Source organism: Staurois parvus, unplaced genomic scaffold, assembly GCF_062004578.1.
Source record: "Staurois parvus isolate SC_StPar_1 unplaced genomic scaffold, SC_StPar_1.0 ptg000155l, whole genome shotgun sequence".
Taxonomy (NCBI): domain Eukaryota; kingdom Metazoa; phylum Chordata; class Amphibia; order Anura; family Ranidae; genus Staurois; species Staurois parvus.
Genome location: NW_028317951.1, coordinates 16,626,300 through 16,648,495, shown reverse-complemented (window position 1 = coordinate 16,648,495; position 22,196 = coordinate 16,626,300). Strand labels below are relative to the sequence as shown.

Below are 22,196 nucleotides of genomic sequence, written 5' to 3'. Positions count from 1 at the left end.
CTCACGTTCGGCACGCTGCCCCGCCTACACACATCCTGACAGCCACATCCGCGGGCCGGATTAAAAGGTCCGCGCGGACTTTTGGGGCGGCCAACCGAGAGGAGGGAGGGGAGCAGGCGCCCGGCACCCAGAAGAGCCGCATTAGAGTGGGTAAAGAGCCGCGGCTTGCCGACCACTGCCATAGACCTTTCACTGCTGCAGCCTGCAGTGTTGCTAATGGTCCTCTGGACACCTGGCCATAGAGAATCATTGGCATCTTAGACACCTACTGTATGCCGAATATGCAAAACATTCTCTTTGGTTGGGCCTAGCACATATGCTACTTTTTGAGAGGACCTGGGGAAGAGATTGTAAGAAGGCCATGAAGTCTGTATCTAGGGTATGTAAGGTGTGTTTTTTTTTTCTTTTTTTTTTTTTCTTTTTGTTTTGGTTAACCGTTTGTGAAGGAAAGAGCTGGGTTAGAGCTTTCTGTTTCCACAAATGTTTGTTCTATTTCACAATCATAGATATGAACAATTATGAACCCACATTCTTTCAAAGGGTTTGTATTTATTTTTTTTTCAGTTTTATTTTTAATTTTTGACCACATGCATAGTGACTCAGCGTAGTGTCAGACCTACTGACTGTAGTCACATGAATCTTAATTGTCATGTACCCATGGGCCATTGCTGGAGAATGGTTGGTTTTCAAAATAACTTGTCCATTTTTGGACTTGACTAATATTTTAAACTGATTAAAAACCCCAAAACAAAATCTTTATTGTATCTATTCCAATCCTTGAATGTGGTGACTGCATACATTTTCTTGTATTAGGCTTATTTTTCTTTCACCTGGTGATCCAGCCAGCAACTGTTAGAGTGCCTCCAAGGCATCCTCAAACAGCAGCATTGTTAGTCTCTGGAGAGGGTAGTGTTCGATGCACTGCACTAGCAGATTTAGATGGACTCAACTAACATAAGACCGAACTCCAGATACCACTTTAAGCAGTTGAAGCAACAAGGTTTTTTTTTTTTTCCCCCATACGGGATACATTTTGATTTACATGGAAACAAGCTGACCATTGTAAGCACTCCTGTCAGTTATAATAATTTGTCTCGCCCTCAAATTATCATGGTTTGCTGGACAGCTTGATCTGTTAAAGGGTTGTAAACCCTTGTGTATACTCAGTGAAGTGACTGACCTCCGGTGATACACAGAGATTTAGCAGATCCTCCAACATAAGTTGTACCTGTTTATCTGTACTTTTTCTCTTCTCTACATCTGTTTAAAGTGCTGAATTTACACAGCATTTCTTAGCTTAAGAAGGCAGGGAGCGGAGGGCTGAAATTACACACTGCAAAGCTCAGTGAAGAGAGCTGATTGGAGGGAAGACACACATTCTCCCCCACGCAGGAACAGATCTGAGGCTGTCAATCTGCTAAAGGTCCTTCTCCTGTCACCATTTTTCTCTCTGGAGGTTTGGGGCCTCTCTGTGCAATACCATTGCACAGTGCAAGTAGGTATAAACTTATTAATTATTTTAATTTAAAAAAAAAATTACAAAATGTAAAAAGACTTTACCATCCTGTTTAACCATGTAAACCATGGTAGTGCCTAAGAGGAATTAAACAACATTATTTTAAGGAAATCTCATGGATTTCAGTCATAATTCCCATTCTTCACTCCTAGCAATGTACTAATAAAATGCCTTCCAGGGCGCAGGGTATATTTATTTTAAAGCTTAAAATGGAGTTCCACCCAAAAGTGGAAGCTCCGCTTGTTTGCCTGCTCCCTGCCCCCCCCCCTCCACTGCCATATTTGGGGGGGAGGAGTTGTGGCTGCTGTGTCTCAGCCAATCGGGAGAGAGAGACCCGTGATAGACTTTGCTATTGTGTGTACATCGCTGGATCGAGATTGGGCTAAGTATTAGGGAGGGAGGCTCACACAGAACCTTCAGCTTTTAGAACCACTTTAAAATGTTGGAATTCTACAAAAAAAAAAGGTAAACTTTTCTCAGAAGAAAAACAAACCTCCATCTTTCTAGGGCACTAGTGAAAAACTGAAGCATGACGGGAGTTGGAGGGTTACTACCTGTCTGGATGCAGCAATATATCTCAATTGTCTCCAAATACTGAATTATGTGCCCCTTACTAAATGAGAAGGGAAGGAATCTTTTATATTATGACTTGGTGGGAGGGGAGGAAAATAATAAATTTTTGGACCTCTAATATACAAGCATATTGGTGTATTGTTGGGTGCAAAGTTGGGATTGCCTTAACCCTTCTGTAGCCATAGGTTGCTGAAGCCTAGATGCCTTCTGGAGGAGTTTAGCGTTTTGACCGTAGAAGCAGCTCAATGTTATCTGTGTCTATGCATATTAGGATATTTAAGGCATAGTTTAAGTTCAGCATGTAGAGGCAGAAAAAAACCCTTCTGGTTTGCATTTTTTATTGGAGTTTTATGGCATAAAAAATGCTAAATGTGTACAAAAATGGTTTATATGAGAGGGGGTATTTTAGCCAAGGGAACTGGCGTGGGTTTTTTTTTTGTTTTTTTTTAAACCCAATGTGCATGGAGCCATACAGTGTTTGTGTTGGTTACATTTGAATAGAATTTAAAATTTTACATTTATTAACCCCCTTCCGCCCGCCATATAAGGAAATGACGGGAGGGCGGCTGTTCTCTCATTCTGGGAGGACGTCATATGACGTCCTCCCATTCTAGCTGCACATGTGTGCCCCCTGGGAGCTCTCGGTGGTGCGCTGTGTCCCTGGAACACAGCAGATCACCCATCACAATAAAGGGCCGATAACGTAGGCTCTATGTGATCAGCTGTGTCCAATCACAGCTGATCGCATGTAAGTAGGAAATGCAGGTTAACGTCAGTCCAGAGAGCCAGTAAGAGGCATTCTTTAGAGGGGACATGAGCACTGATCATCATTGCCCTGGTTATCAGTGTAGCCCCATAATTGCCACCTGTCGGTGCCACATATTAGTGCTCATCAGTGCCGCCTAACAGTTCCAGTCAGTGCCGCCATATGAGTGCTGCCTTTTAGTGCCCACCAGTGATGCATTGATGCCTATCAGTGCCCATTACTTCAGCTTCACTAGCGCACATCGGTGAAGGAGAAAAATTACTTATTTACAAAATTTTATAGCTGAAACTAAGAAAACTTTTTTTTTTTAGTTTATCAAAAAATAAAAAACAAGTGGTGATTCACTACCAGCAAAAGAAAACTCTGTCTCAAAAGAAAACCATTAAACAAATTTGGTTTGGGTACAGTGTTGCATGACTGTGCAATTGTCATTCAAAGTGTGACAGCACTGAAAGCTGAAAATTGGCCTGGGCAGGAAGGGGGTAAAATTGCCCAGTAGGCATGTGGTTAAAGAATAGGGCTGCACTTGGTAAACTGTTAAAAAGTTTTTATTTTTTGTGTGATCATTATATCAAGGCTGACCGTGATCACTAGACTAGGAACTACTCTGGAAAAGTTTTTTACTTTTCAAAATGCAAATTGAGCAAGCAGGATGATGGTCTCAACTGGGTTCACTCTTTAGCTGTGCATGCTAAGGGAAATTAAGCGCCCGGACTACATACTAAGCCTGTGAAAACAGGATTTTATTTGTGGGATGAGCTGATTTAACTGATCTGTGACTGTTGGAGATTACATGTATTACAAATTGTTTACAATGACTCATGGTTATTCAGCTGAATAAATTAACTGGAACCAGCACCACCTCATAGTGTGATGGTGAAAGTCACAATTTTATATGTGCACATTGCATATACATATCTCCTAGGTTTAAAACGGATCAAAATTTCAAAACCAAGAATGACTAATCTTCAGTCTTTTGTCATTTTAAGAGAACATGGGTTACTTTTTATATATTAAATTTAATTTACAATCCTAGATTGTAAGCTCGAACGAGTAGGGCCCTCTTACCCCTCGTACGTTGTTTGTTATTGTTGTACTGTGCCATGTATTGTCCCCCCCCCCCCCCCCCCCTATTGTACAGCGCTGAGCAAACCTTTTGGCGCTATATAAACTCGATGTAATAATAATAATAATATATGATTTTCTCTATAGTAACAAATGCATTTAATTTGTACTGAGTACACCCTCCCATAAAATGCAGCAATTCCTGCACGCACTGCAAATTAAAAAGGTAAGCCCCCCCCCCTCCCCCAAAGCATGTACGTTACAAAGATGCCTTAAACATTTTTATTTACAGCTTTTGTGTTTGAGTAGCCAGGTCTGCTGTCTTGCTGCAAAGTGGTCATATTCTTGATCTAATCGGTTTCTTCATTTTGAAAAATGCATTAGATGTAGTAAAAATTTGTAAAAACAACAAAAACACACCCTGAGATGTGAAGAGGCAGGAACCAAGTTAGGAATTACAGTTGGAAGAGAAATAAGGAGTTTGTGGTGGTTCATTGTCAGGCATTAACTGAAAAGGAAGGAATAAGTCTACTTTTAACATCTATATGCTTTATAGAACTGAAAAGTGCAAAATCTGGTGCAACTCTGCGTAGAAACCAATCGGCTTCCAGATTTTATTGCCAAAACTTGATTAAACAAGTTGAAGCCAGAAGCCAATTGGCTACCATGCACAGCTGCACCAGACTCTTGAGTGCACCAGTTTTAGTAAATTTACCCCAATGTCTTCAAGCCTCAACCCAGCCTGTTTTGTTTCTTCTCTTTCTGCAGCATATGCTGTAGTCCACCATTACAGGGAGCTTCAGGCAAGAAGAGATAATTTTTCCCAATTTATAGTCCATTAATTAAAATGCTGATGTGCTAATTTGTCTTATCCTACCAAACACATTTGTAATTCTTTTCAGCCAATTTGCAGTCCTGACAGGGACTATATAATGTCCAGACTATTTATTTTCTCCATTGCAATCCATGCATATGTGTGATTAGACAGCAATGGAGTACCAATAAGCTCATCCCTGAGCTCTGTTTTTTAAATTCACAACAATAAATAAATTTAGATATTTTTACAAGTAACTCCCGAAGTATCATGGCAGGCAGTGGGAAAGCTAATAGGTACAATATTGCTTAGAGTGTGAAAAATTGAATCAGTTGCCTTGTTTGATATAAGAGGTTGTTTGCCTTGCCACGGAACAATTAAATGGGTGGATTCAAGTGTCTAGTTTCCCTCTCTGATGTGAACTTTCTTTCTATGATGTATGTTTTGGCCATACCAGTGTAACCCCAAGCGCAAAGAAAAAGAAACCAGCTCGGATTGCAGAAGCCAATGACAATATAGGCGGTTTTGAAATGCTGTCTAGTGCAGTGTTTTTCAACCTTTTTTGTGCAAAGGCACACTTTTTTCATGAAAAAAATCACGAGGCACACCACCATTAGAAAATGTTAAAAAAATTTACCTCTGTGCCTATATTGACTATATATAAAGTAATTCTCTTGAATAGGAATCAAACACAAAGAAATTATTTTATAATTACTTTATTATGAAATAATAAAGTATTTTATAATTGGACCCGGGGGCCGGACCAAGAGTAGATGAATGATGTGTATGTGTCATCCATAGTAAGTATAGTAATATTCCCCCATAGTAAGCATAGTAATTAATCCCCCATATAGTAATTCATCCTCCATATAGTAATTCATCCCCCATAGTAATTCATCCCTCATATAGTATTTCATCCCCCCATATAGTATTTCATCCCCCCATATAGTATTTCATCCCCCCATATAGTATTTCATCCCTCATATAGTAATTCATCCCTCATATAGTATTTCATCCCTCATATAGTATTTCATCCCTCATATAGTATTTCATCCCCCATATAGTATTTCATCCCCCCATATAGTATTTCATCCCCCCATATAGTATTTCATCCCCTCATATAGTATTTCATCCCTCATATAGTATTTCATCCCCCCATATAGTATTTCATCCCTCATACAGTAATTCATCCCTCATATAGTAATTCATCCCCCATATAGTATTTCATCCCTCATATAGTATTTCATCCCCCCATATAGTATTTCATCCCTCATATAGTAATTCATCCCCCCATATAGTATTTCATCCCCCCATATAGTATTTCATCCCCCCATATAGTATTTCATCCCTCATATAGTATTTCATCCCTCATATAGTAATTCATCCCCCATATAGTATTTCATCCCCCCATATAGTATTTCATCCCTCATAAAGTAATTCATCCCTCATATAGTATTTCATCCCCCACAGTACTATTCCCCCCCCCCCCTTCTAGTAAGCCAAGTCCCCCGTGTCAATTCACTTACCTTTTGCGTTCCTCTCGCTGTCTTCCCGCGCCGTTCGGGTCTTCAGGGCGGACTGTGAGAGGAGCCTAGCTCCCCTCCCCTCACGTTCGGCACGCTGCCCCGCCTACACACATCCTGACAGCCACATCCGCAAGCCGGATTAAAAGGTCCGCGCGGACTTTTGGGGCTGCCAACCGAGAGGAGGCAGGGGAGCGGCCGACCGAGAGGAGGGAGGGGAGCAGGCGCCCGGCACACAGAAGAGCCGCATTAGACTGGGTAAAGAGCCGCATGTGGCTCGCGAGCCGCGGCTTGCCGACCACTGAATCATTAGATTCTAATGATTGGTCTATTTGTGAGCCGAAGCCACATGTTACAGATGAAATTGGAATTTTTCCCACGGCACACCAGACAATATCTCACGGCACACTAGTGTGCCGCGGCACAGTGGTTGAAAAACGCTGGTCTAGTGTGTAGATCATTAGATCATGTAGGCAAGTTTTAGGGGAAAGGTGTAACGCCAATACAAATATTGTGTTTTTACTTGTTGGATGCTTTTTCTTTTATAGATTTTGTACTCTTATGTGGTTAAAGAAGAATTGCATTTCCTTTTGATGGACTGAGATACCGTGACATCATACTGTAGATATGGGCACTAAGCATCTGAAAAAGTTTTATTTGCCCAAAATAACAATGTAGAGTTTCATGATATCCCGAGACAAAAATATCCATCCATGTTTTCCACCTCATCCTGAGCTTAGACAGGTACTTTGGATGACCATACATGCCCTTAAATGACAGTCACACATAGTAAATTGGCTCTTTGATCACGTCTCTGGAGTGAATGGCATAGCCCATTTCTGCTAAATCTAGCTCATTGGTCCATTTCTGGCATTTTATTTTTTATTTTTTTTTGATGGGAGAGGGTTGTAACTTTTTTGGCAAATTTACCAGGTCTTTGTAATCATTCTTTAATTTTTTGGCAGATTATGAATTTTGCTTTTATTTGGTGGTTAAATATGGATGGAAACACATGTTACATTGGGTGAATAGCCAATCATTTGAATAACCACCTAGCTATTGTTTCTTCAAAGACCTCTTTGTTTAGGTTCATCAAGAAATACATAGCTTAAAGCAATTCTTTAATCTGACAAATCTAATCTAATAAAAGGTGACTTGCTTGTCCCGGGATCCAGTGCCATCCTCAACCGGGCTAGTTCTTCACCTGTCTTCGGGTCCCCAGCATATTTAGTGTGGGATGCCGGTTGTGACTCTTTGCGGCTTCACAGCTGGCTTCCCACTGCCCATGTGTGAGCCACACTGGCCTTTGCGAATGGTCCCTCAGCCTTCTGGGACCTATGATGAATCCCAGAAAGCTGCAGGGAGGGAGGGGGCAATTTCCACTTGGATTGCCTAGGCCAGTGGTCGGCAAGCCGCGGCTCGCGAGCCACATGCGCCTCTTTACACATTTTAATGCGGCTCTTCTGTGTGCCGGGCGCCCGCTCCCCTCCCTCCTCTCGGGCGGCCGCCCCAAAAGTCAGGACTCTGCAGCTAGCCCAGCAATGGGCAAACTGCGGGCCGTATACAGCCCGGCGGACCTTTTAATCCCGCGGAGCGTGGCAAACATTGGCTGTCAGAATGTAGGCGGGGCAGCGTGACTAACTCCTCTCCTCTCACAGTCCACCCTGAAAACCGGAACGGCGCGGGAACACGGCGAGAGGAACGCGCGGAGCAAAGGTAAGTGAATTGACACAATATGGGGAATGAATTACTATAGGGGGGATGAATTACTATATGGGGGATGTATTTTCAGTTTTAAAAATGTGGCTCTCAAAATAAATTTCAATTGTGGTTTTGGCGAGATTTGGCTCAGTTGAAAAAAAAGGTTGCCCACCACTGGCCTAGGCGATCCAAGCAGAAGTGGTTGCGAGTACCTGTCAAATCCAGGTACCTCGCCCCCCCAAATACAAAATGTGCCAAAAGTAGAAAAGGAAGGGGGCAGAAGAGTGGAACTTCCCCTTTAATACTTTCTGGATTGGTCAAATACAGTAGTTATTGGAATTTAATTGGGCTTGATGACAATCAACAAGCAAAAAATTAGTGTGAACACCAAAAGGGAATATTGTCAATCAGAAATTTTGAGGCATGTTGAAAACATTTTGAAGGCTAGTTAAAGTATATGTAAACTCAAGAACAAAAAATGTATATACTGCGATATGCACACTTATAGTAATTGTAAACCTCTGACATGAAAGATGAACAAATCATGTTCTTCTATCGTTTGTGGCTTTCTCAATTCAAAGCACTGTCTGATTTTTCTTTTTCTCCTCTCTGCTGCCTTGTTCCTCCTATCTCCAATGGTCACTTCTGACAGGTTTTCCTAACTCCGAGAGTGAAATGAGTGAGGGAGCTCCAGCACACAGCCTATGATTGGACGCTTCAGTTATGCTTTGTTTGCTGCAAGGAGGGGGGAGGGTGTCCCTTTTTCTCGAATCAGAGCTCAGATTGCACTGAGGTGTGTGTGTCGTCATATCTCTGTTCCCTGCTTTCCGCTGCTGAGAATATAAACCCTTTCATCTGTGTGTTTTACAAGACTGTAGAGGAACAGAGGGCTGCAGATAAACAGGTATACCTTGTGTAGGAGGATTTGTTTAATATCTGTGTATCACCTGTGGCCAGTCACTTCACTGGGTATATGTAAGGGTTTACAACCACTTTAACTTCACAGGATCAAAATAAAACATTTAACAAATTATGGTACACATTTACACCAAAGTATACCTGAAATAATTTTATTATGTTTTGGGAAAGCTGCATAAAGGTGATTTTTCTCTTGTACTTAGCCGTGTGTGTGATTTTTTTTTTTTTTTTTTTTTTTTTTTTTTTTTTTTTCTTTCACGGTAAAATTGACAGACATGGTGAAAGAGAAAACCATAAGTACGTACAATGTGGACATCCGTTACTGAGCTGCTGAAATAGTATAAAATGCATGCAATCTGTCTCTTGCCTCTCCCACAACCCTTTGTAAGAACATAATTAGTCTTTTCAATAATCCACAGATGGAAACGCCTGCAATTCTGTCTTTCTACAATTCCCTTATCAATGTTTAGGGAGGACTAAGCCAGAAGTTTAGCGTAAACACTTTAAATACACAATCTTAGCGGATGACTGAAATCTGTATATTAACTTTTGCTCCATAAGGCGCACCTAGGTTCTAGAGGAGGAAAAAAAAAATACTCTGAACCAAGACTTCAGGAGATGACCAGAGACTGCGGACACGGTACAGGGGATGACCAGAGACTGCGGACACGGTACAGGGGATGACCAGAGACTGCGGACACGGTACAGGGGATGACCAGAGACTGCGGACACGGTACAGGGGAGGACCAGAGACTGCGGACACGGTACAGGGGAGGACCAGAGACTGCGGACACGGTACAGGGGAGGACCAGAGACTGCGGACACGGTACAGGGGAGGACCAGAGACTGCGGACACGGTACAGGGGAGGACCAGAGACTGCGGACACGGTACAGGGGAGGACCAGAGACTGCGGACACGGTACAGGGGAGGACCAGAGACTGCGGACACGGTACAGGGGAGGACCAGAGACTGCGGACACGGTACAGGGGAGGACCAGAGACTGCGGACACGGTACAGGGGAGGACCAGAGACTGCGGACACGGTACAGGGGAGGACCAGAGTTCTTTCAGCAATGTACAGTTTGTGAAAAACAGCTGAAGGTTTGGTATAACAGTCCACGGGTAGTCTATGGGGGGAAGGACATACCTGGCCAGCCATGTTCAGCATCCTCTCTGAGGTCCGGGGGTGGGGCTCCCACTCACATTACAACTTCTACTACAGCAGCTCCCTCTCGAGCATAAAGACTGCATGGGGGGGGGGTCAGTGGAGCTTCCAGATCTGGCCCCGCCCCCTCCCTGCTGGCTGGCCCAGTATTCTAACACAGCGGCGGTGATGGGGGAGGAGGCCTGGTCAATATTCGCTTCATAATACGTATAGACATTTCCCCCCATTTTTTGGGGAGTACAAAACTGCATCTTATGAAGTGAAAAATATGGTAAGCCATTGGGGTTATTTATATACTGTAAGTCCCTTGAGCAGAAAACATATACTGTAACTTTCAGAGAGATGGTTAAAACCCACTGTAGTTGGGCCCCATGTGCACTGTATGCTTTGGTCACGTCTCCTAGACGTACTCTTGGCGGCAGCGTTTTGGCAGGGAAAATAAATGCTTGATGTATGCAAATGCATTAAAGCACTATCATTTGCCATAATAATACATTCAAGAACAGACACTGCCCCCTAGTAAAACACTCCCAGCACACAGTCAAGCCTTTGATCGCCGCTCATGTTAACCCCTTCCTGCCCAGTGCCATTAGTACAGTGTCTGTGTTTTTTTTTTTTTTTGTTTGTTTGTTTTTTTCTTCTTCTAGCACTGATCACTGTATTGGTGTCACTGGGGATGTCAGTGACACCAAGTCGGCACTCCCCAGTGTCAGAAGGTCTGCCGCAGTCCCGCTATAAGGCGCTGATCACCACCATTACTAGTAGAAAAAGAAAAAAATGATTTCAGTATCTATATTGCCATTTATAAACACTATAACTTTCACATAAGCCAATTTACACATATTGGGATTTTTGTTTTAGCAAAGACATGTCACAGAATACATTTTGGCCTAATTTTATGACAAATGTTTTTTTGTTTTTTTAACTGGATATGTTTAACAGCAAAAAGTCAAAAATATTGTTTTATTTCCTCAAAATTGTTTATAAAGAAGAGATTGTCTGTCGTCTCGAAATGTGTCAAATGCTTGCAATCTCATCTGCCCCACCTATGCATTTATTGTAACAGATATGTAATGTATAATCGCCATATTTTGTCTGTTTGTGAATTTTAATATTTTGTACAAATAAAATATGGTTCTAGAAGTGTTTTTTTTTTTTTTTTTTTTTTTTCTGTTCAGCCAACGGGAAATTTATATGTCAGCTTCTGCTGAATGCAAAAGTGAACGAACACTTCCCTGGGTAACCTTTAGACATGTAAAAGGTGTTCAAGGAGGCATCTGGCCACCGGATGGTTCATAATATAGCTATGCAGTGTTCCCATAATAATTATTATTATATAATTTATTTTTATTTTTTTAATTACATTTTTATCAGACCTGCTTTTGGATCAATAGTCAATCAACCAATCAGCACCACTAAAGTCTGCACTATCCAGTGACCAGCAGGGGGACACAATCTGTAGGGTTGCTAGAGATGTCCTTTCAGGCTCGTCCACAGCAGTAGCTGGTGTGCAGTGTGATCCGGCAGATTGCACGGTTTTCTTTCTTTTCTTTTTTTAACAAACTTTATTAAGATGTCAAAGACATCCCATGAAGTTCAATTGCCGACCGTGCAGTTCAAAGTAGTGGATTGCCTCCCACCACATTGTGCTGAGAAAAAGTGCTGCATGCAGTAATTTTTCTCTGTGCACCATGCATGCTTGCCCACAACCCCAATGCAGTGGTGTGAACAGGGATATGAGGCATTTTCACCTTGTCCATGCAGTGGGACTGCATGGAATAGCTACCCAATGCAGTCCCACTGCATTAGGTGTGAATTTACCCTCAATCTTTATCATAACTAACATTCTATGCTTGGAATGTGTGACTACAAATGGGGATATTGGGAGCAGAATGAATTGTAGACACTTGCATAAAGGAAATGCAGATGGGATTGCTGGAATGATCCTAAGGCAGGGGTGCTCAACCCATGACCCGTGAGGCCCTCTGATGTGGCCCACAACCTCAACCCGGAGAATGTGCTTGTTTCTGTTGTCAACCGGCCATCCCAGAGTATCAGAGTACTGTACATTGAGCCATCATCATCGGTGGAGGAAGCAGATGGCCAAGGAGGGAGCAGTAGCCGATGCTTCCTCTGTAGTGCCAGCTCCTGTCCCAGGCAGAGTGATACCTAGTGCACTTCGCCTGGAACAGCCTGGAGATGGAGAGCGATGCCAGAAGAAGCTGGAAGAGGAAAAGGTCAATTTATTAAACACGTACTGTGCTTTTGCAATGGGTATATTCGCACCTATAAAAGAGTTAACTATTAGGCTACTGTCACACTGATCTGCGGGTGCAATGCAGTGCATCTGCAGGTTAGCTGCACTGAGCCATAGACGTCTATTTTGATCTGCAGATTTGATGTGCTTTCAGAAATTGGGTAAACTGCAGCACATCTTTGTGAAAGCAGCCTTCTAGGGGGCTCAGGAAAGTAAGGGCTCACTTACATTTGCAGGTTGGGGGTGGTAAAACCACTGGTGTTGCATTAGCAGTCTCACTGGCAACCCCTGAACCATGCTCCAGGGGGCCTGTGTGGGCTCCCTGTCACCATTCAGTTTTACACTTGGGCAGGAGGGGCAGCAGGAGTTGCCAACAATCCTGAAATGCCCGGGACACTCACAAATTCTTAGCAGCTGTCACTAAATTTTCTTGTCCAGGGCTGAGTCCCAAAAATCACCATTTGTCACGGACATCTGTGGGGCTGGTTGCACATAAAACAAACTTGAGTTGATGTGGTACACACTGCTGGAGACACAGATCAGATCCCTCTCCTGGCCCTACCTTTCCCCCCAGACGCTGAGCGACTCACGTGGCTCCAGTATCCAGGACCAGGGGCAGACTGACCATTTGGAAACTCGGGCACTGCCCGGGTCAGTAGGGGGCCCCATGAGATGCCCCTGGTACCTTTTTTTTTTTTTTTTTTTTTTTTTTCATAGGCTTTTTTGAGTTTGGGCAAGGACACAGGGGCCCCATGATCCCCTATTGCTCGGGGGCCCCATGAGTTGTCAGTCTGCCCCTGTCCAGGACCCTCATGCACCAATGCAAGGAGCTCAGATGGAGCTTGCCTCTTATTGATTGGCCAAACACGAATTCTTCTGCGCTCTAGGACCCAGGCAGGTGGCAAATAGATGGAACCAGAACTAGAAAAACAGCGGCCACCAGTGCTTCAAAGGTTGTGCAGCTCCAAACAAGGCTGGGGAAACCCGACCAACACTGCAAAGCGAAATAAAAACGAGAAGCGCACAAACCTTGCGCATTACCTCAGTAAACAGAAATTTATTAAAAAGAAAGGTACTCACAAACGGCGAATAAAATCAGGCATGTAAGTCCTCACAGGGACTTCAGAGATAGAGGGCCAGCGCGAGTTCCATCGTGGGGGTAAGCACTCAGTTCATCTGACGCGTTTCGAAGGCCAGACCTTCTTCATCAGAGCTCTTTCTTTTTAATAAATTTCTGTTTACTGAGGTAATGCGCAAGGTTTGTGCGCTTCTCGTTTTTATTTCTCTTATTGATTGGGTCGGACTCAGAGGAGGTGTGGCCAGCCTTAGAGGTGTGAAGATGAATATGCCAACCCGCCTTGAGCTTTGAACTGCAACACGTGAGGCTGGAGTGGACCCGAGTAGAGGTGCAGTATATTCCGTACTGAAATTTGGGCTGTGTGCATCTCCATCTCTGGGGAAGATCATGATGCCTAGACACTGTTTTGTGTGGTTTTTTTTTTGTTTTTTTGGGGTGGGGAGCAAGCAGCCATTTGGGGTTTCTATCTCCTGGGGATGGCTGTCGGTCATCTTCATCCTACACACACTTCTCTCCATCGCACGCACACACACCTCCGTCCTCCCTCATTCTACATTGCACATTCCCTATTTAACATTATCACATTTTGCACCATGTAAGTCATCTTAGGCACTTTTTAACTACACACCCTTTAAGCCATGCCCACTCTTTTCCTTAACCTGCTTCTTGTAGAGCCATGCCCATAATAGATGAATGCCACGTTCCTAATTAAATTAATGACCTGCCTACAGCGGCTTTCTCACCACACAGAAAAAGTGTCCCTAAAATCTTTTTTTCAAATGTTGTCAACTATGGGGTGGCATGTCCAGGAACAGATCCCCTCCATTTTCCTCCTGCAACTGCTGAAAGATGGCTTCTTCTCTTCTCCCTCCCACCAGCATTCATCAGCTGTAGGAGGAAAATGTTCATTATGCTATTCAAAATAAAAAATGTGACGTTCTGAACCATTTAATTGTAGTCCGTGACTGCTTACCAGATCACTTAAGTGGCCCTCGCTCTTTAAAAGGTTGAGCACCCCTGTCCTAAGGTATTTATTGGGGACTAAATGTGCACAGAATTTTAAAGAAACAGGATGAAACATATAATAATGGAAATTTTGACGCATATATACAGTGGGGCAAAAAAGTATTTAGTCAGCCACCAATTGTGCAAGTTCTCCCACTTAAAAAGATGAGAGGCCTGTAATTGGCATCATAGGTAGACCTCAACTATGAGAGACAAAATGAGAAAAAAAATCCAGACAATCACATTGGCTGATTTGGAAAGAATTTATTTGCAAATTATGGTGGAAAATAAGTATTTGGTCAATATCAAAAGTTCATGTCAATACTTTGTTATATATCCTTTGTTGGCAATGACAGAGGTCAAACGGTTCCTGTAAGTCTTCACAAGGTTGACACACACTGTTGCTGGTATGTTGGCCCATTCCTCCATGCAGATCTCCTCTAGAGCAGTGATGTTTTGGGGCTGTCGCTGGGCAACACAGACTTTCAACTCCCTCCAAAGGTTTTCTATGGGGTTGAGATCTGGAGACTGGCTAGGCCACTCCAGGACCTTGAAATGCTTCTTACGAAGCCACTCCTTCGTTGCCCGGGCGGTATGTTTGGGATCATTGTCATGTTGGAAGACCCACCCACGTTTCATCTTCAATGCCCTTGCTGATGGAAGGAGGTTTGCACTCAAAATCTCATGATACATGGTCCCATTCATTCTGTCCTGTACATGGATCAGTCGTCCTGGTCCCTTTGCGGAGAAACAGCCCCAAAGCATGATATTGCCACCCCCATGCTTCACAGTAGGTATGGTGTTCTTTGGATGCAACTCAGCATTCTCTGTCCTCCAAACACGATGAGTTGTGTTTCTACCAAACAGTTCTTTTTTGGTTTCATCTGACCATATGACATTCTCCCAATCCTCTTCTGGATCATCCAAATGCTCTCTAACAAACTTCAGACGGGCCCGGACATGTACTGGCTTAAGCAGGGGGACACGTCTGGCACTGCAGGATCTGAGTCCCTGGCGGCGTAGTGTGTTACTGATGGTATCCTTTGTTACGTTGGTCCCAGCTCTCTGCAGGTCATTCACTAGGTCCCCCCGTGTGGTCCTGGGATTTTTGCTCACCGTTCTTGTGATCATTTTGACCCCACGGGGTGAGATCTTGCGTGGAGCACCAGATCGAGGGAGATTATCAGTGGCCTTGTATGTCTTCCATTTTCTAATTATTGCTCCCACAGTTGATTTGTTCACACCAAGCTGCTTGCCTATTGCAGATTCAGTCTTCCCAGCCTGGTGCAGGTCTACAATTTTGTTTCTGGTGTCCTTCGACAGCTCTTTGGTCTTCACCATAGTGGAGTTTGGAGTGTGACTGTTTGAGGTTGTGGACAGGTGTCTTTTATACTGATAACAAGTTCAAACAGGTGCCATTGATACAGGTAATGAGTGCAGGACAGAGGAGCCTCTTAAAGAAGAAGGTACAGGTCTGTGAGAGCCAGAAATCTTGCTTGTTTGTAGGTGACCAAACACTTATTTTCCACCATAATTTGCAAATAAATTCTTTCCAAATCAGCCAATGTGATTGTCTGGATTTTCTTTCTCATTTTGTCTCTCATAATTGAGGTCTACCTATGATGCCAATTACAGGCCTCTCTCATCTTTTTAAGTGGGAGAACTTGCACAATTGGTGGCTGACTAAATACTTTTTTGCCCCACTGTATGTGTGTGTGTGTGTGTGTGTGTGTGTGTGTGTGTGTGTGTGTGTGTGTGTGTGTGTGTGTATATATATATATATATATATATATATATATATATATATATATATATATATATATATATATATATATATATATATAATTTTTTTTTTTTTTTTTACTTTAGTTATGATTTCAAATCCGAAACCAACAAGTAGCATTTTCTTCAGGAGGCCAGAAAAGGGCAGCCTCAATACATTCCTAATGACAGAGTTCCTTCAAAAAATATATTTTCGCACTTACTATTACACTGTGTTCAGATGGTTCTTTGAAGTCCTTATTGTGGAAGGTGGTGTTACAACCCAGTATACTGTATTTTCTTTTTTTGCCTATTAATGAAAATAATGACATTCTAGAGGCAGATAAACTATTATCTCTGATAAGGAAACAAAAAAGTGAGTAATCAATCATTTTTGTGCATTCATGCTTTTCAATAGCAATATATAGTTTAATAACACCTTGCTCTAGTACCCACTAGTATTCAAAAGCATTCTCTGTTTATGAAAGCATATTTTTAGATTTTTTATGTTTTGCATTGTAATGAGTGTGGATCATTTTAATTCACAAAACACAAACAATATGCATAGTAAGATGGATGAAAACCAAACTAAATTTCCTTCATATTGTTAGCCACCTTCCATAAATATCAGCATTTCAGTGCTGTAAGAATATGCTTTGGTAAAAAGGAATATTTATAGTATAATGATTCTTAAATGTATGCTTTGCTGCTGTTCATAGGACATAAGGATTCGTAAAGATAAATGCATTTAATGGTACAACGCAGATCATTCACAGTTCCCCTCTTCTTCCACAACATAAATGTCTGTAGAACTGTATGATGTAAATGTTTAGAAATTTAGAATTTTTATTTTGCCCAGCCTGCCTTATCGTAGTACCCAAATGTTCTTTGAAGTCTATTTCATACCCTGAAACTTGGCTTTGAAAATGTATTGCTATTGTTTGTTTTTTTTTAAATTTTAAATAAGTAATGGAGGGTTATAACCTCTGTAAGGTTTATGTTTTCCATCTGTGTCCTATTGGGCAGATTTCCCTTCATCGGCTCGGCTAAGTATTGGGGGGGGGGGGCTGTTGCACACAGGTGTTTTTGTTTTGTTTTTTTTTTAATTTTCATGTGTAGAATGCATAAAGGTAAAAAACCTTCAGCCTTTTACAACCACTTTAACTTCTAAAAACTTGCACTGCCATGCTGCAACCTTGTGCCTTGCAAGGCGGTTGCAATATGGCCTCATTCACTTGAACGTGTTTGGTGTGCGGCACTGCCCGGTGCATGTGACTAGGTATAATTATTGCCATGCCACAAAGCCTTGTGGCTGCTGCAAGTATACAAACCCCTCCAGCTGCCTTTACAGCGTAGGGGAAAAGGGCGATTGGAGGGCAGTTAAAAACATGTCTGTACTACCTGTTTTTATGGATCCCCCCAACCCAAAATCTAAACGTACCCTATTCTTAGACCGTTTTCACCAGAGTAGGGGTCTTCATTAGCAGATTACCCTCTTTTCTGATTCTGGAGAAAACACCAAATTTTGGATTTACCCTTTTAGTACCAGGGACAGTGGCCACTAGGACAAACAAAGCAGGTTAATCTACTTAACCTGTGACAAAGAGGGTGATTTAAACCTGACAGTAGAGGATATAGTGTGGAAGGGTTAGATCCCCTAACATTCTCAAACCAAGCATAGCTGGCAGGAAGGCAACTATCCGATCAGATGCAGCCAAGGTCCACACTGCTATCTTTCCTTCTAGTGTCATCAGAAGCCCAGGTGCCTCTTCTGGGCTTAGGGTGCCTCTTCTGGGTTTAGGAGGCCCCTGCCCATGCAGCCTCCTGGAAAATGTGATATGTAGATCCCAGGAAGCTTTGGGAGCAGGTACACACCATTCTCCCCTTTGGTGGTGGTGGTGGGCAAAAACAAGTCCATTTCATATTGCAGGGGATGGTTCAGGGAGGAAAACTCTTCAGACTGCAGGTCCTCCTTAGGAACATAAATGTGCATATAAAATTGTAAAAATCATATTTCTAACACCACATAAAACCATATTTCTAACAATTCTTTTACTTTCCCATCCTGTTATTTAAATCCTTATTGCTGTTAAGTGATATAGGTTTGAAATTGTACGAGCTGTAAATTGTCATTTATAAATGTTTAAGCAAAATTTGTGGGCATGAAAAGTTTTAAAAAATGCAGATCACACACAAAAACAAGCATGTAAAATCTGTAGAACAATTTGTGAGGCTTATTCTTTGTGCACGTTTGTTTTAGGCTGGTTTCACATCAGGTCATAAAGTCGCATTCAGTACAGCCCAGTCTTTCCACTAGGGGTGTCTACTGGATTTGTACTAAATAAGATATTGGGGAACTTGGTCATGAAGCAACTTTTCCTGTGTTGAACACACAAACAGCTCAATTAGCCCATAATTGAGGATGTATCGAAACATCATGAGCCCAGTGACTCAGCCAGTTTAACTGACACAATTGCAGTGCCCATAAAATTAAATCCGGTATTATATCACAGTCCCTTTTGCTGACTTGTATGCAATTCAGAAAAGGAAGGGTACATTGTTTAGTTGAGTCAAGGAAATAGGAAAGGTATACAGAAATATACACTAAATAACTAAATGTAAAGCAATATTAAAATAACAAATCACACAAGACTAAAGCACTTAGGTTGTGTATATTTCAATTTTAACCACTTCCTTATGGAAAGTAAAACAAATCTTAAAGCCCAACTGAATTTCATCGCTGGCTGCATCAGCATTATGGTTACTCTCAAAGGGCCTGTTGTATCTGTAAGACTATGTATGCAGAGTTCAGGAGTGCACTAATTACAGAGTGCAAGGTTCAGGAATACATGGCATTCACAGTGCAGCATTTAGGGGTGCGCTATATAGAGTGCAGGGTTTAGGGATGTGCTACGAGCAGGGTTTAGGGGTGCGCTACGTACAGAGTGCAGCATTTAGGGATGTGCTACAAGCAGGGTTTAGGGGTGCGCTACGTACAGAGTGCAGCGTTTAGGGATGTGCTACGATCAGGGTTTAGGGATGTGCTACTTGCAGGGTTTAGGGGTGCACTACATACAGAGTGCAGGGTTCATCTCTCTTTCACAGGCTGTCCACATCTCACTTCCATCCCTCCTCCTTGGATTTGATCTCTGCACCACTCTCCCCTGTCCTGCACAAATCTCCCTCCACAGCCCTCATCTCTTGCCCCCCAAAAGCTTCCTCACATCTCACCTGCCCAGCCTGGTTCTTGTACCTCCCAGTAGTGTAGGTGGCTCAGCCTCCTCTCACTTGCAAGGATATCATTGGTTGGCATCTGTCCCTGCCGTGAGTGAGTACAGGCAGTAGTATGGGAGATCTGCAAGCCACTGAAAGGAAAGCTGTCCTATTAAACACAAGGCTTCTGTGTTTACAAGTGACAGTGGGGAGTGGAAGGCGAGAGCCGGATGTGGTGGAACATAGTACTGCCACATTCTGGCTGAAAAAAATCCCTGGGTGCAAGGGCCACATGAAATTTCCGGTTGGTTTGGATTCGGCCCACAGGCCTTATGTTTGACACATGTGGGGGAGAGGTAAAACAGTTTTACTTACCGGATCCTCCACTCCCCCAACAGATGGCATTCCTCCACACTCCAATGGTAGACTGTCCCTCAGCATCATAATGTCCAGTGCAGGACTATAAACCCTGCTAGGAACGGATGACATTGAGACCCTAGACCGCTGGAGTGTGGGGGATAAGAAGCTGGGAGGCAGAACAGTGGATTGGATAAATAAATCTTCTTTTTGTCGTCTTTCCCTTTCTCTAAGCCTAAACTAAAATGAGCAATTAACCCTTACAGTGCAGGCACAGCCACACTCCATGGGATACATCTTTTTAGTTGGCTCACTTACGGGAGACCAATGGGATGAGGCATTTCAATCCATGGTGATATGCTCCCTTGAAGTATATCAGAAGTTGTTGCAATTTTCTATTCTGTTGAAAACTCGCTGTACTCCACTACGACTGTACAAAATGGGTACCTCAAATGACCTTTGCTGTAGATGCAGGAGAGATCATGAAGCCTTGATCCATCTATTATGGCATTGCTGCAAGTCACACCTCTATTGGAATAGGGTGGTGGATACACTCAATAGGGCGTTTTCAAGCTAACATGCTGCTTGACCTCAAATGCTGCCTTCTAGGTATTCTCGGTGAGGTTATACCCGAGGCATTCACAAAAGAAGTATTAACACGTGCCCTCTTCCAGGCTTGTAAATGAATCCTGCAGTTCTGGAAATCTCCTGACCCACCTTCTCACAAGGCTTGTGTAACTAATGTAACTAAAACCCTTTTGCTAAAACAGCATATATACCAACACAGGGGTTGTCCTGGTAATATGCCTGGGCCTAAGTCTGCAGGAACTTGTGTTACATTGAGATTGTTACAAAGTCCAGAGTGATAGTAGTCGATGTATTTGGTGCGTCTTTCAATGTGTCTTATAGCCTCACCTTTTTTTGTTTCTCTTTTCTCTTGATTTGAAGCTTCTCTTATTTAAATGAGACTGTATATGACAGCAACTGCCATGGAAATGTCTTTTTATTCTTAGTGTAGCACTATCCCGTAGGAGTTGCTGGGTTTTGGGTACCCCTATAGTCCTGTACAACCAGACAACACACATTTTCCACATAGACTTGTATCCAGGAGACAGTAACCAGTCTTTTTGAGCTTAGTTTTTGGGATTTTATTAGAGTAATTTAAACTTGGATGGGGTAAAGGGTGTATGGGATGCCCAAGGGAACTGCAACTGAGAACAACCTTTCTGGAACTATGTACAAGTCTCTTTAACAGAAAAAATTCTCTTCTTGGAGAGCTATCCACCATCTCCTGGTGTACAACCCCAGATATTCCCCTATCCAGCTGTCTGAAGGAATCTGTGGGCAGGGGATCCAGTGCCTGTCCCTTTAAATATAAGACAGTCCTGGGTAGCAAACTAATCCAGTTTTCCCTCTAGAGTGCACCTTTTCCCTTTTCCCTTTCTGGCCCAGGGGGTGTAGGTCTAATCCTCACTCAGTCCTTTGTCTGTGGGCTGATGGGTTGGTGGCTGATCTCAGGCCTCCCACTGGGCAGCTCCTTCCCTTCTTCACAGATGGTCCTTGCTCTGAGGGCCGATTGAGGTCCTGAGCTTTCCTCCTTTCCAGCTCCTCTGCCTGCAGGTGAGCCCCTTCCCATCTGGGCCCCCTCCCAGGCTCCTGCTCTTCAGCCTCTCACTTCATCTTTCACCCAAGCTCTCCTGCTGCTGAACAGGCTCTCTCACATTTAAGGGTTGCCTTGGCCCCACTAAGTGTGCAGGCCAGCCCCTCCTCACCCCCCCGTCCACTGCTTCTAGTATCTTTTCCAAGATCTCTAGAGCAGAGGGAGGTATCAGATAACTGACCTGCAGAGCCTCTCAGCCCTCATCTGAATTTAACCCAACTAGCTATTACACCCGGGCTGTTACTTAGCCCTCCATATTAATGCTACATTAGTATGGAATACCGCAGTTTGTTCAATAAAGCTCTATTTGATTTTTAAAAAGTGTATCTATAGTCAAATTCTAAAATCATATATTTCTGCATTGTATTTCAATTATTTCTAGCCTATTCCTATTACTCTGAATGATCTTGAAGTTTGTAAACTTATTTCGTGAAGATCCCCACACATATAATACCTTGAATTCTGTGACGTATTAATTCTGCCTTGTGAGTAGGCACTGCTGTGTCACACATTTCACAGAGCCCATCTTCTGAAATACAGAGATGCTGGGAGGAGGAGTTTCAGGAGGCAAAATTAGTACAGGAATTGCTGCTTATAGACAGCAAGGTACCATTGGACACGTAGTCCTTAGAAATGAAAGGTAAGCAGCAGAGGTGATGCTGCAAAGCCTGCAGGGAATCCAGGAAGTTGTGGAAAGAGATGGGCAGCAAACGGGCAGAACTCGCAACATAAAAAGAGATATAGAAGTGTATATTGGTTAACTATTGTTCGTATTCTTATTACAATGCTGATGTAAAATGACCGTGTATGATGTGACCACAGAG

The 22,196-nt window shown here is 42.9% G+C and overlaps 1 protein-coding gene across 4 annotated transcripts in view; it reads left to right on the top strand.

Annotated features, from left to right (window-relative positions):
• The window catches only part of PLD1 (phospholipase D1), a 247,731-nt gene that overhangs the window by 17,700 nt on the left and 207,835 nt on the right, over positions 1-22,196 (top strand). The window lies entirely within an intron of this gene.